This window comes from Tursiops truncatus, chromosome 9 (assembly GCF_011762595.2).
Source record: "Tursiops truncatus isolate mTurTru1 chromosome 9, mTurTru1.mat.Y, whole genome shotgun sequence".
NCBI classification, from domain to species: Eukaryota; Metazoa; Chordata; class Mammalia; order Artiodactyla; family Delphinidae; genus Tursiops; species Tursiops truncatus.
In genome coordinates this window covers 67,077,805-67,091,798 of record NC_047042.1, presented here as the reverse complement: position 1 = coordinate 67,091,798, position 13,994 = coordinate 67,077,805, and the positions used below count along the sequence as shown (strand labels likewise).

Sequence of the window (13,994 nt, the reverse complement as noted above, 5' to 3'; positions counted from 1 at the left end):
CAGGGAGAAGACTCAAATCAATAGAATTAGATGTGAAAAAGGAGAAGTAACAACTAACACTGCAGAAATACAAAGGACCATGAGAGATTGCTGCAAGCAACTATATGCCAATAAAATGGACAACCTGGAAGAAATGGACAAATTCTTAGAAATGCACAAACTTCTGAGACCAAACCAGGAAGATATAGAAAATATGAACAGACTAATCACAAGCACTGAAATTGAAATGATTAAAAATCTTCCTAACAAACAAAAGCCCAGGACCAGATGGCTTCACAGGCAAATTCTAACAAACATTTAGAGAAGAGCTAACACCTATCCTTCTCAAACTCTTCCAAAATACAGCAGAGGGAGGAACACACCCAAACTCATTCTACTAGGCCACCATCACCCTGATACCAAAACTAGACAAAGATGTCACAAAGAAAGAAAACTACAGGCCAATATCACTGATGAACATAGATGCAAAATCCTCAACAAAATGCTAGCAAACATAATCCAGCAGCACATTAAGAGGATCACGCACCATGATCAAGTGGGGTTTATCCCAGGAGTGCAAGGATTCTTCATTATACGCAAATCAATCAATGTGATAAACCATATTAACAAACTGAAGGAGAAAAACCAAAGGTTCATCTCAATAGATGCAGAGAAAGCTTTCAAAAAACTTCAGCACCCATTTATGATAAAAACCCTCCAGAAAGTAGGCATAGAGGGAACTTTCCTAAACATAATAAAGGCCACATATGAGAGACCCACAGCCAACGTCGTTCTCAATGGTGATAAACTGAAACCATTTCCACTAAGATCAGGAACAAGACAAGGTTGCCCACTCTCACCACTATTATTCTACAGAGTTTTGCAAGTTTTAGCCACAGCAATCAGAGAAGAAATAAAAGGAATCCAAATTGGGAAAGAAGAAGTAAAGCTGTCACTGTTTGCAGATGACATGATACTATACATAAAGAATCCTAAAGATGCTACTAGAAAACTACTAGAGCTAATCAATGAATTTGGTAGAGTAGCAGGATACAAAATTAATGCACAGAAATCTCTTGCATTCCTATACACTAGTGATGAAAAATCTGAAAGTGAAATTAAGAAAACACTCCCATTTATCATTGCAACAAAAAGAATAAAATATCTAGGAATAAACCTACCTAAGGAGACAAAAGACCTGTATGCAGAAAATTATGACACTGATGAAAGATATTAAAGATGATACAAAGAGATGGCGAGATATACCATGCTCTTGGATGGAAGAATCAACATTGTGAAAATGACTCTACTACGCAAAGCAATCTACAGATTCAATGCAATCCCTATCAAACTACCACCAGCATTTTTCACAGAAGTAGAACAAAAAATTTCACAATTTGTATGGAAACACAGAAGACCTCGAATAGCCAAAGCAATACTGAGAAGGAAAAACAATATTGAGCAATATTGAAATATTGAGAAGGAGCTGGAGGAATCAGGCTCCCTGACTTCAGACTCTACTACAAAGCTACAGTAATCAGGACAGTATGGTACTGGCACAAAAACAGAAAGGTAGATCAATAGAACAGGATAGAAAGCCTAGAGATAAACCCATGCACTGATGGTCACCTTATCTTTGATAAAGGAGGCAAGAATATACAGTGGAGAAAAGACAGCCTCTTCAATAAGTGGTGCTGGGAAACCTGGACAGCTACATGTAAAAGAATGAAATTAAAACACTCCCTAACACCATACACAAAAATAAACTCAAAATGGATTAAAGGCCTAAATGTAAGGCCAGACACTATAAAAAATCTTAGCGAAAAACATAGGCAGAACACTCTATGACATCTATCACAGCAAGATCCTTTTTGACCCACCTCCTAGGGAAATGGAAATAAAAACACAAATAAACAAATGGGACCTAATGAAACTTAGAAGCTTTTGCACAGCAAAGGAAACCATAAACAAGACGAAAAGACAACCCTCAGAATGGGAGAAAATATTTGCAGATGAAGCAACTGACAAACGATTAATCTCCAAAATTTACAAGGAGCTCATGTACCTCAATATAAAAAAAAACAAACAATCCAATCCAAAAATGGGCAGAAGACCTAAATAGATATTTCTCCAAAGAAGATATCCAGATCGCCAACAAACACATGAAAGAATGCTCAACATCATTAATCATTAGAGAAATGCAAATCAAAACTACAATAAGATATCATCTCACACCTGTCAGAATGGCCATCATCAAAAAATCTAGAAACAATAAATGCTGGAGAGGGTGTGGAGAAAAGGGAACCCTCTTGCACTGTTGGTGGGAATGTAAATTGATACAGCCACTGTGGAGAACAGTATGGAAGTTCCTTAAAAAACTACAAATAGAACTACCATATGACCCAGCAATCCCACTACTGGGCATATACCCTGAGAAAACCATAATTCAAAAAGAGTCATGTACCAAAATGTTCATTGCAGCTCTATTTACAATAGCTAGGACATGGAAGCAACCTAAGTGTCCATCAACAGATGAATGGTTAAAGAAGATGTGGCACATATATACAATGAAATATTACTCAGCCATAAGAAGAAACGAAATTGAGTTATTTGTAGTGAGGTGGATGGACCTAGAGTCAGTCATACAGAATGAAGTAAGTCAGCATAAGAAAAACAAATACCGTATGCTAACACATATATATGGAATCTAAAAAAAAAAAAAAAAATGGTCGTGAAGAACCTAGGGGCAAGATGGGAATAAAGATGCAGACCTACTAGAGAATGGACTTGAGGATACGGGGAGGGGGAAGGGTAAGCTGGGACAAAGTGAGAGAGTGTCATGGACATACATATACTACCAAATGTAAAATAGCTAGTGGGAAGCAGCCGCATAGCACAGGGAGATCAGCTCGGTGCTTTGTGGCCACCTAGAAGGGTGGGATAGAGAGAGTGGGAGGGAGGGAGACGCAAGAGGGAAGAGATATGGGACATATGTATATGTATAACGGATTCACTTTGTTATAAAACAGAAACTAACACACCATTGTAAAGCAATTACACTCGAATAAAGATGTTAAAAAAAAAAAGAAAATAGTTCAGAGGCCAGAAACACAGAATGTCCAAGTTAAATTATCACAAGATTTATTTCAATTCAGCACATTCTGCTTATAGAGAAATGTGGTGAGAAAATTTTCGATTGTGATTGATTCTCTTGCCCCTGTAGAAATGATCCACAGAAAAGCAATATTCTAAATTTCTCAGTGGTTTTATTGATCCCACCACCAATCCCCAGAAATAGTAACTCTTGTGTTTTTCAAAGTATAAAGAGAGGTTAAAAGAGCATCAAAATGTGATCAGATATCCAAGCTGATATTATGAAACTCGACAGAAGTGATGTAAATATTGAAACAAAGCACATCCAATTTATCGGGGAGTTAAATCAGAACATGAAGTTGCTGATTCCTCTGATACAAACCAAGATTCTGCATGTCAGTCTCCTGTGAACTTGAAAAACATCAGTGTCCTTTCTACTTTTATTTCTGCTCAAATTGTTTTCCCTTGTTTAGAAAATGCATCCCCCACCGCCAAATCTTTAAAGCATTTTCACCTAAAGTCCTAGTCTACTGAGCAGTCTGAACTTAGAGATACAAATATAAAATGACTTTTTTTCTGGGTTTTTTTTTGCCAAACATCTTTTGAAAGCTCCCCCTTCATGAAGCAATGTTGTCATTTTGAAACTTTAAAAGAAGCCTCTTGACTTGTTACTGTGTGTCCTTTTCTGAGACTTCTACCATATTAAAGTAAGTAATTTGGTCTTGCCTGAACTTTGTAAACAACCAGAACTCTGGTTAAAGAAAAAAAAATGAAATGAAATCACTGTTTTTAGGAGTTGAACACCATGATCTCTAAGAGGATAAAAACAAATGAGGTATCCTTCATTCTCCCTGACTTTTGGCCTGGAGGAACACTGTGGACTGCAGCACATGGAAGGGGAACCTAAGCACAGTTTGGGGGTTTCATTGAGCTCAGGCAGAAATCAGGGCTTGGGTTTGCTGAGGCAGCTGCAGTTTTTCAGGAAGAATACAGAGAGGAGTGAGAATACAGAGAAAGAACTCCAGAAACCTCTAAGGTGGTTTTTCTAGTCTGTTTTTGAATACTAAGCTATCAGGCATAGGATGAAATTCCAAAGACCAAGCAAAGAGCTAATGGAGAGCTGTAAGATGAATAATTCCCAGAGATCAAACTGGACTAGAAGGTATTCAAGTACCAATCAGGCATAGTGGAGAGATTTGATCCAATAATCAGAGCAGATAAGAGAGACTTCAGAAGATTTGCACCTTACAAGGAAGGCTAAACTAGGTGTAAAGAATACACTAGATATATATGAAAAAGTCACTGGATAGCCAAAATAGGAGATTATACACTGATGGAAAAAATCAGTAATTGTGAAGACATAGCAATAAAAAATATTCAAACTGAAACACAGAGAGAAAGTGACTAAAAGAAAAAATGAACAAAGCCACAGTGACTTATGGGACAATTTAAAGTAGTCTGACAGATGTGTAATTTAAATGACAAAAGGTGGAATCAGCAGAAAAAATTATGTAAAGAGATAATGTCCAAAGATTTTCCATATTGATGAAAACTATAAACCCATAGATCTGGGAAATTCAATGACTCAAAAGCAAGAAGAAAGTAAAGTATGAAGTAGCCACACGAAGGCATGCATAATCAAAAAAAGTAAATCTTAAAAGTGATCATAGAAAAAAAAGACAAGAATGACCAGAGCCTTGTTCAAAAACAATGCTATCCATAAGAAATATAATTTCTTTAGAGTGCTAAAAACATTGTTACTGTAGAATTTTATACTCAGAAAAAAAAAGGAAGATAAAAAATGTCATTTTCAGACCAAAAAAAGCTGAAAATAAAATGTGCTACCAGCAAGTAGGAACTACAAGAAATGATACAGAAAGTTCTTCAGGCAGAAGAAAAATGGTACCAAATGACAACTTTGATCTGCATGAAGCATCAAGAGCTTCTGAAATGGTAATTATGTGTGTAAATATAAATGAAATCCACATTTTAAAATTTATTTAAAAGATAACATGATGAAGGAATAATAACATTACAGAAATATTACATAGGTAGAAATAAAAGGTATTACAACAACAGCATAAAGGATGGAAGAGGAATTGGGGCAAACTTTCTAAGGTTCTGACACTATATCTGAAGGGGTATCATATTATTTTGAGGGTGACTCTGATAGGATAAAGGAGCTTATTGTTAACTCTACAACCACCAATAAAAAATAAATAAAGAGCTATAACTTATACTTCAGTAATGCATATAAAATGAAAGACAAAAAATAATCCAAGAGAAGGCAAGAACCAAGGGACAAAGGAACAACCACAGCAAAAATGGTACAAATAGAAAATGAATATTATTTGGCACTTAAACTCAACTATATAAAATTTTACATTAAATATACATGAAACAAACACAATAATCAAAGTAGAAATTATTAGACTGAATCAAAATCAAAACCAAAATATACATCAGTCTATAGAAATGCTCTTTAAATATAAAGATATATATAGACTAAAAGTAAAAGGATGAACAAAGAGAACTACAAAAATGCTAATCAAAGGAAGCTGGGAGTAGTTATATTAATATTAGACAAAGTAGATCTCAGAACAAGTAATTTACCAGGGATAGAAAAGCAAACTTCTTAGTAATAAGAGGGGCAATTCATTCCAAAGACATACTAATATAAATATGCTTATCCATTTTTGACTGGTGACTTCAACACTCTTTGCTCAGGAATTATTAGAAATCATAATTTAAAAAATAATTAAGTACAAAGAAGAACTGAATCACACTATCAACTAACCTGATTTAATTGGCATTCATAGAACAGCACTTTCCAATTACGTTTCAAGTGCAAATGGAGTACTCACCAAAATAGATCATCTGTTGGGCCCTAAAAGCAGTCTCAGTAAATATAGAAAGATTGCATTCAAACAGATTTGATTCTCTAACTACAACATAACTATGTTAGAAACCCTATTTTTGTTTTTGAGTTTCATGGAATATTGCCAAATAATTTGAATATTAACAACACTCTCCTAGGTTACCCACAAAGAAGTCATAAAAGATACTAGAAAATATTTTGAACGAATGATGATGAAAGAAAACATGTAAAAAAAATTGTGAGATACAAATAAAGCAGTACTTAGAGGGAATTTTATAGCTTTAAACATTTATATTGAAATAAAGATCTAAAATAAATTATCTAAGCATCATTCTTAAAAAGCTTGCAAAAGAAGAGCAAATTAAGGAAATATAAATCAAATAAATCAATAAAAGAAAAAACAAGGAAAAATTAATGAAAGGTGATTCTTTAGAAAAATCATTTAAATGGATAAACCTCTACCGAGATTAATCAAGAAAAAAGGAAGCATAAATGACGTATAGCAGGAATACAAGAGGGCATATCAATACAGATACTACAGAAATTAAAAGGATAATTTGAAAATCTTTATGCCAGTTTAAACAAAATAAAGTCCTTGGAAGATATAAATTACCAAAACTGAAATAAGATATAGTAAGTATAAATAGCCATACATCAAGAATTTGAAAGGCTAATTAAACTCTCTCCACAGGGAAGCTTCAGGATAATTTCATTGTTGCAGTCTATAAATCATTTATACCAAAAAATAAAAAGCCAATCCTACACAAATTATTTTAGAAAATAGAGAAGGATGATACACTTTCCAAATCATCCCACAGAGTCAGAAGTACTCCAGTGCCAAAACTAGACAAGAGCATTACAAGAAAAGAAACCTACAAAGTCACTATCTCTCATGAACACAAATGCAAAAATCCTTAACAAAGTATCAAATTGAACCCACAATATATGTAAAAAAAAAAAAAAATATTATGACCAAGGGGCATTTATTCCAGGAATTTGAGGATGCTTTAACAATTGAAAACTAATGTTATTCCCTATCTTAACAGAATAAAGGGAGAAAACATGATTATCTCAATAGATCTATGTGAATATACTGGACAACCACTTATATAAATTTATTAGCAAATTAAGAATGAAGGAAAATTCAATCTGACCAAAGGCATCTATGAAAAATCTGCAGTTGATGCCGTATTTAATAGTGAAAGACTGTTTCCCTGCTAATTTTGGGAGTAAGGCAAGTGAAACTCTGCTTGGCTAAAGGGTACAAACTTCCAGTTATAAGATGAATAAGTTCTGGGGATCTAATGTATGGCAGGGCAATTATAATTAATAATACTGTATTTTATACTTGAAAGTTGCTGAGAGTAGATTTTATATGTTCTCACCACAGAAAAGAAATGGTAATTATGGGACATGATAGAGGTGTTAGCTAATACTATGGTGGTAATCATTTTGCAATATATAAGTGTATCAAATCAATGGATGTTAAACTTACAATGTTATATGTCAGTTATATATATAAATTATATAATGTTCCAATGTTATATGCCAATAAAGCTGAGGAGAAAGGAAGTCTGCTCTCATCACTCTAATAAATATTCTACTGAAGGTTCTAGCAACTATAATTATACAAGAAGAGAAAAAAATAAAGCATATAGAATTGAAAGGAAAAAAATTAAACTGTCACTATTCTCAGGAACCAGGACTGTGTATATAGAAAAAAAACCTACAATACAAGTACTTGAACTAAGTGCATTTACTAAAGGTCTCAGTATATATGACTAAAATATAAGAATCAACTATAATTTTATACACTAGAAAATAAGATTTTTTAATGATACAACTTCCAACAGCATCCAAAAAATGAAGTATTTACAGATTAATTTTCTACATGTCTAAAACCTATGTATTGAAAACCATAGAACATTGTTGAGAGATATCTTAAAAGACTAAATAGATGGAAAGTCATACCAATTTAATGTACCAGTATAGTTAAGACTCAATATTGTTAAGATGTCAATTTTCCCAGTTAAAATGCCAACAGTTCTATAAGAATTTACAAGCTGATATTTATATACACACGCACACACACACACACTATATATATATATACACATATATCTGACAAAGAACTTGTATCTAGATATTTAAAGAACTCTTACAATTCTAAATAATAAGACGAACTATCTAATTTAAAAATGGACAAAAGAGTTTAACATGTGCTCACATGAAAATATGTGAAAGAACAATAAGAGCCTGAAAAAGTACTCAACATCGTTACTCACCAGGGAAATGCAAATTAAAAATCACTGAGATAATGAAATTTAAAAGATTGATGACCACAGCTTAGAACCAGATCTGGGGGCTTCTACTCCAATAACTGGGGAGAAGACCTGCACCAGACAGGGCTGTGGCAACCACAGAACAAAGAGGAGGCCCCACCCAACATCCAGTGCAGGCTCTGGTCACCACAACACCACTTACACCCCCTATCAAGGGGATAATGGCCAGCACACTCTGAGGAAAGATGTAGCAGCCATCCATACCAAAAAAAGCCCTCGCACCAAAAATACTAGACTCATGCAGACTACACAGGGATGCTCCCACACGAAAACAGCCCATCAAAACCACAGGGGAATGGGACAAACCAACCTCAGGCACCTCTTGATACGACACACTGAGAAGGATTCAACATCATTTCTGTGATATTCCTGCCCAAAAATGCATGACCTGAGTGTAATCTTGAGGAAACATCAGATAAATTCAATTGAAAACGTTCTACAAAATAACTGGCCAGGACTTCAAAAATGTCAATGTCATGAAAGACTGAAAATGACTGGAGAACTGCTCTTGATTAAATGACACAAAAGAGGTAATTAAATACAATGTGTAATCCTTCATTGGCTCTTGGATGATTAAAAATACAATGAAAGACATTATTGAAATAACTGGGGATATTTGAATAAGGACTCATATTAGGTAATAATATTAAATATAGTATCAGATCATAGAATTGTATCAATTTAAAATTTCCCAAGTGTTATAACTCTATTGTACCTATATTAGAGAATGCTCGTTTTTAGATGATACATGCTGAAGTCTTTAGGAATAAAATGTCACAATGTCTATAACTATTTCAAAAAAAAACCACAATGGATAACTGTTTCTCCTAAATTCATAGAGTCACATAAATATAAGTAAAACCACTTATAAAAACCACTCCCAATTAAAAGAACAAGAGAATTTCCCTGAAAGAAAAAACAATGAAATAAACCTCTCCAGTCTACTGCATGTTCAAAAAGCAGGTAATAACAATGCTGAAGGAATTCAGAAGGCTGTTGATAGAAATGCAGATCACTGTGACAAGGAACTGCAAACTATGAGGGGCCAACCAAAATTAGACAAGTCAATTGCCAAGATGAAAACGAAGCTAAATGCAATAAATAGCAGAAAATAAATGCAGGAAAATGAATAAGTGATTTGGAAGATAGAATAATGGAAATCAACCAATCAGAACAGCAGACAGAAAGACAAATAAAAAAATATTAATGACATCAAATGCTGCTAAGAATGTGGAACAACTGGAACTTTCATATACTGCTGGTGGGAGTATATAATGGCATTTTGGCAAACATTGTGACAGCTTCTTATAAAATTACCCATACACCTAACATACAGTGTTGCTAATCCCGTCCATTTACACAGACCCATGAAATTACTGTTCACACAAAGACTCATATGAATGTCTATGACAACTTTATTCATAGTAGCCCCAAACTGGAAATGTAAATATCCACCAATAGGTAAATAATTAAATTGTAATATATTTATACAATGAAATACTGATCAGCAATGGAAAGGAATGAATACTGATACAGGCAATACGGATGAAGCTGAGAAACATTATGCTGAGCAAAAGACGACAGAAAGAAAAGCACATGCTATTTGCCTTCATTTATATGAAGTTCTTGAAAAGAGAAAACTAATCTAAATTGACAGAAAGCAAATCAGTGGTTGCCTAGGACCTACAGTGGAGCGCACAAAGGAACGTTCCTCGTGATAGAAATGTTCTACATGTTGACTGTGGTTGTGATTACATGGGTAGTAATTATATTTATCAAAACTTATCAAACTATGTATACATTTTAAGTGGTGCATTTTATTGTATACATGTAAAATTTACCTCCATAATGTTGAATTTTTTAGCTTCTTAAAAACCTTGGGGTTGGGAGGCTATCAGACCACCCCAGCACTCTCCTCCTAGATCAAGGACTCACTACTCTAACGTATCCTTCTTCTTTAACCAATGTTTCTCTAGTTTTACCTTCTTGTTGTAGGCCAAATGGCATGGTGAGTGAGGTTCTCAGAAAGTTTTGTTTGCCCCTTAATCAGCCCTGGAAGAAATACATGGCAGCAATCTTGTGCTTTCTGTAGAATATGGATATACTTATCTCTTCGTCATTAGTTTGGGACTTCACTCAGAATTATGAGTCCCCCACTCTCTCCCCCCCAAAAAAGTCACATTCAACATCATCTTACATGTTTTATGAAATATATTTTATAAAACTTCTATTTTGTTTAGGAACCCATTCCAGTCACGATCAAGAGGAGGAATCTTAGTAATTAGGAAGTATAACCTGAAATCCTTACAATGTCAGCTATTTGTTCAATAGCTTGGACAAATCAAGGTGATCTGAGCAAGTTAAGTAAATCTGGCTACTTAGAGGAGTTGAAGGAATCTGTAAGTTTCTAGGTAAATCACCTACTCTTGGGTAGCACAGTATGGTGAATCCTCCTGATGAAAAGGAGAATCAGAGACTGTCACTGGTGAGCAGAGTCCACCTAGAGAACCAGAATCTAGACAACCTTAAGGGGAGATAATGCCAATTTCTGCATGGCTGGATGGAATGGAAAGTTTGTACAGTGCAAATCATCTCAAACATTTTCACAGAAGAATTAAAACAGAGCTCAAAGTAGTACTGTACAAGCATAAAATACTCTTGATTTATTTTAAGAGAACATGAATTAACTATTATTATTTAAACTACTTATTACTGAGTAAAAATGACACTCCAAGAGATGATTCACCATGGTGATACTGTGGCTTTGTATACTTCCTGGTACAGGACCAGATCTGTCATGAGCATGCATACTCATGCTCATGAGTTTTCCAAAATCTAGATGTAACAATAGAATAAGAGATGAAGTCAAAGTGACTTAGCCCACAGGTAATGAAAGACTATGAAGGGTTTAATGAAAGTAAGGTTTTAAAAGTTTTAGAAAAATTTATTTAGTAGTAAGGTGGATTAAAAGGAAAAAAAATGGAACAAGGGCGATCGAGTAGGAAGCTACTGAAATACTTTAAGCAAAAAGGGAGTGCCTCTCAACTAATATTACCCTTAAAAATCTGAAAAAGTCCTCCACAGAACTTTACCAAGTAAAGACACATATTTTATTTTAGCTACAGACAAGGATTACAGCCTAAATGCTGCTAAAGGATTCCTTTTCCTTCCATCTTGAAGAGGAATGTTCACAGAAATCCTAGACATAGACAAATGGGGACATATGAGTAACTCTGAAAAGATAAAAACTGACTCTCTTTTCACTAGTATTTTAGAATATGTTTAATATTTAGTGGTAGCAGTGAGAAACAAGTGTTTTATTAATGAAAGCTGTACAACTCAATTTAAATTTGAAATAAGGAATTTATCATATGCACTGAACGTATCATCGCATTTAGAATATTTGAATTGTCATCAAATTGCAATTTTCCAAACCAGAGAACTTCTTAAGGGTCATAATAAAGGTATTTAAATTAGTTAATGAAATAGAGTACTCGTTCCTAGTAAACACCACACCTCATGGATTATTCAGTTTCAAATTTTCAGCTGTCTGCAACCATCAAGTAGCTGGCCTCGGGATTTGGTGGGTGTGCTGTGGTTGTATAGTACATTCTGCATGGAAAGCCACAAAAGTACTCCTTAAAACATAAACTGGCAACAATGAGGGTGATTGTTTTCTTGTTTGTTTGTTCACTCAAAGGCAGTAACTTTGTTAGGAGTGGGACCCGTCATCTCTGGAAACCTGAATTTATTGACAACATTTCTAACTTATTTCTCTGATGTTTTAGTGCATGTCATAAAACAGCAACATCATATGTCCAACTGGCCATGCTTTGAGAACTCTTCTGGCCCATTATGTGTTGGGGAACAGAATTCTAAGAGTGAAAAGAAATTATAAGTGTTTAGGCCTATGAGGTCTTATTAGTGTTTTGTTTTGTTTTGTTTTTTGTTTGTTTGTTTTTTGCTTGCACTGTGGCTGCTTCTCTGCTCTGGAAGGTCACTCCACTCTCTGAAGGATAACAGAGAGCTGGGGTACAGTCAACAAAAAAGGAAGCATCATCAAAATTGCTTAAACAAGCCTAGTCCTTGATAAAGGACCTCTCGGCTCCCCTAGGATCTACACCACAGGTTTTCAGACATCGATGTGTACCGGAATCACCTGGAGAGACTGTTAAAACACAAATCCCTGGGCTTCCCTGGTGGCACAGTGGTTGAGAGTCCACCTGCCGATGCAGGGGACATGGGTTCGTGCCCCGGTCCGGGAAGATTCCAGATGCCGTGGAGCGGCTAGGCCCGTGAGCCATGGCCACTGAGCCTGAGCATCCGGAGCCTGTGCTCCGCAACAGGAGAGGCCACAACAGTAAGAGGCACGCGTACCACAAAAAAACAAACCAAAAAGAAAAAACCACACACACAAATTCCTGGGCTTCTTCCCCAGAGTTTCTGATTCAGTAAGTCTGAGGTAGAACTGGAGGTTTTGCATTTAGCAAGTTCCCAGGTGATTTTAATGTTACTAGGACTGGGATCACGCTTTGAGAACAACTAATTAACTAATTCATGGGGGCCTGAAGTTCCGAAGAGAAATTTGGGGACCAAATCCTGGATATTTCTAAGTGTTTTGCTTTGGTTTTGGCCTGACCTTCTTCTTTAATTCCCTTTTGTCTTATAAACCTGCAGTGGTTGTAGGAAGCCGATGGAAGAATTATGTCAGAGTTCCAAATACCTCTGTGTACCTTTCAGCCCTGGGCACGTGACAAAAATATGCAGTGTGGGTCTTGTGGCTCCCCCCTTAGTAATCACGATAATAATTATTATTAGCACTATTTCATAGCTTGTAAGAGATGACATTTGCGATTGGTTGTTTTACTATTTTGCTACTTGTTTGTTTTTTCTTGTGTCAGGAGGCTGGAATCTGTAACCCGCTTAAGCTCTGTGGAGGAAGATTTGAGTGAAGACGGACAAGCTTTAACACCCTGCTCGTGCACAAGGAACAATCATCAAAATGCATTTTAAACGACCTTGTGTACAATTTATACTGCAACAGCTGTCATCATCAGATATTATCTAAGTGAAAAATAGGAGTTGAATGATATTAACATATTAAAAAGTGTAGAGAAAATGAGAAATGAGTCCAAGAAAAATAATTTCTGTCCACAACTACACAATATAAACCAAGAAGAAGAAGAAGAAAAAAACTATTTAGGAAAAGTAAGTAGATTTGATTAATCAGATTCAGAAGGCAAATGACAAATAGGTAAAAATGCAAATCTGGAAGAATTAAAAATGTAAAGAAAAATAAAGGAGGCGTTAAGTAAAAGAAACAATTCCTGTGCAGACAAGTTTACTAGGATACTTGATACATGTTAAATACAATATGGCTTTATAGTTCTCAGATAAATATGTTACACATTAGCTTTTTCAAATTAATAATGGGATAAAAACAAACAGGATGGATTCAGGTAAAGAATGAAAAAAGGAAATCTTTACCTTAATCAAAATATCCAGTATTGGATGATGGAAATCTATATAATGTAAAACTTAAGTGACACATTGTTTTATTCAGCAGGGACAAGAAAATGTTGATTTGTTTGAGGTTTGAGATACAGTTAAGTATAGAATCAACCAAGGCCTGACATTTGTCTCTCTACATTTCTACCCACTAAGAATTGGTGATTTTAATTATAATCTTAAGGTACTGTAAG

At 35.0% G+C, this 13,994-nt stretch overlaps 1 long non-coding RNA gene across 1 annotated transcript in view; it reads left to right on the top strand.

Annotated features, from left to right (window-relative positions):
• Window positions 1-13,736, top strand: part of LOC141279474 (uncharacterized) — a 38,985-nt gene extending 25,249 nt beyond the window's left edge. The window contains exon 4 of the long non-coding RNA XR_012333739.1: window positions 13,194-13,736. This is a non-coding gene — a long non-coding RNA (uncharacterized lncRNA). The remainder of the gene's footprint in view (window positions 1-13,193) is intronic.
• Window positions 13,737-13,994: the final 258 nt, after the last annotated feature.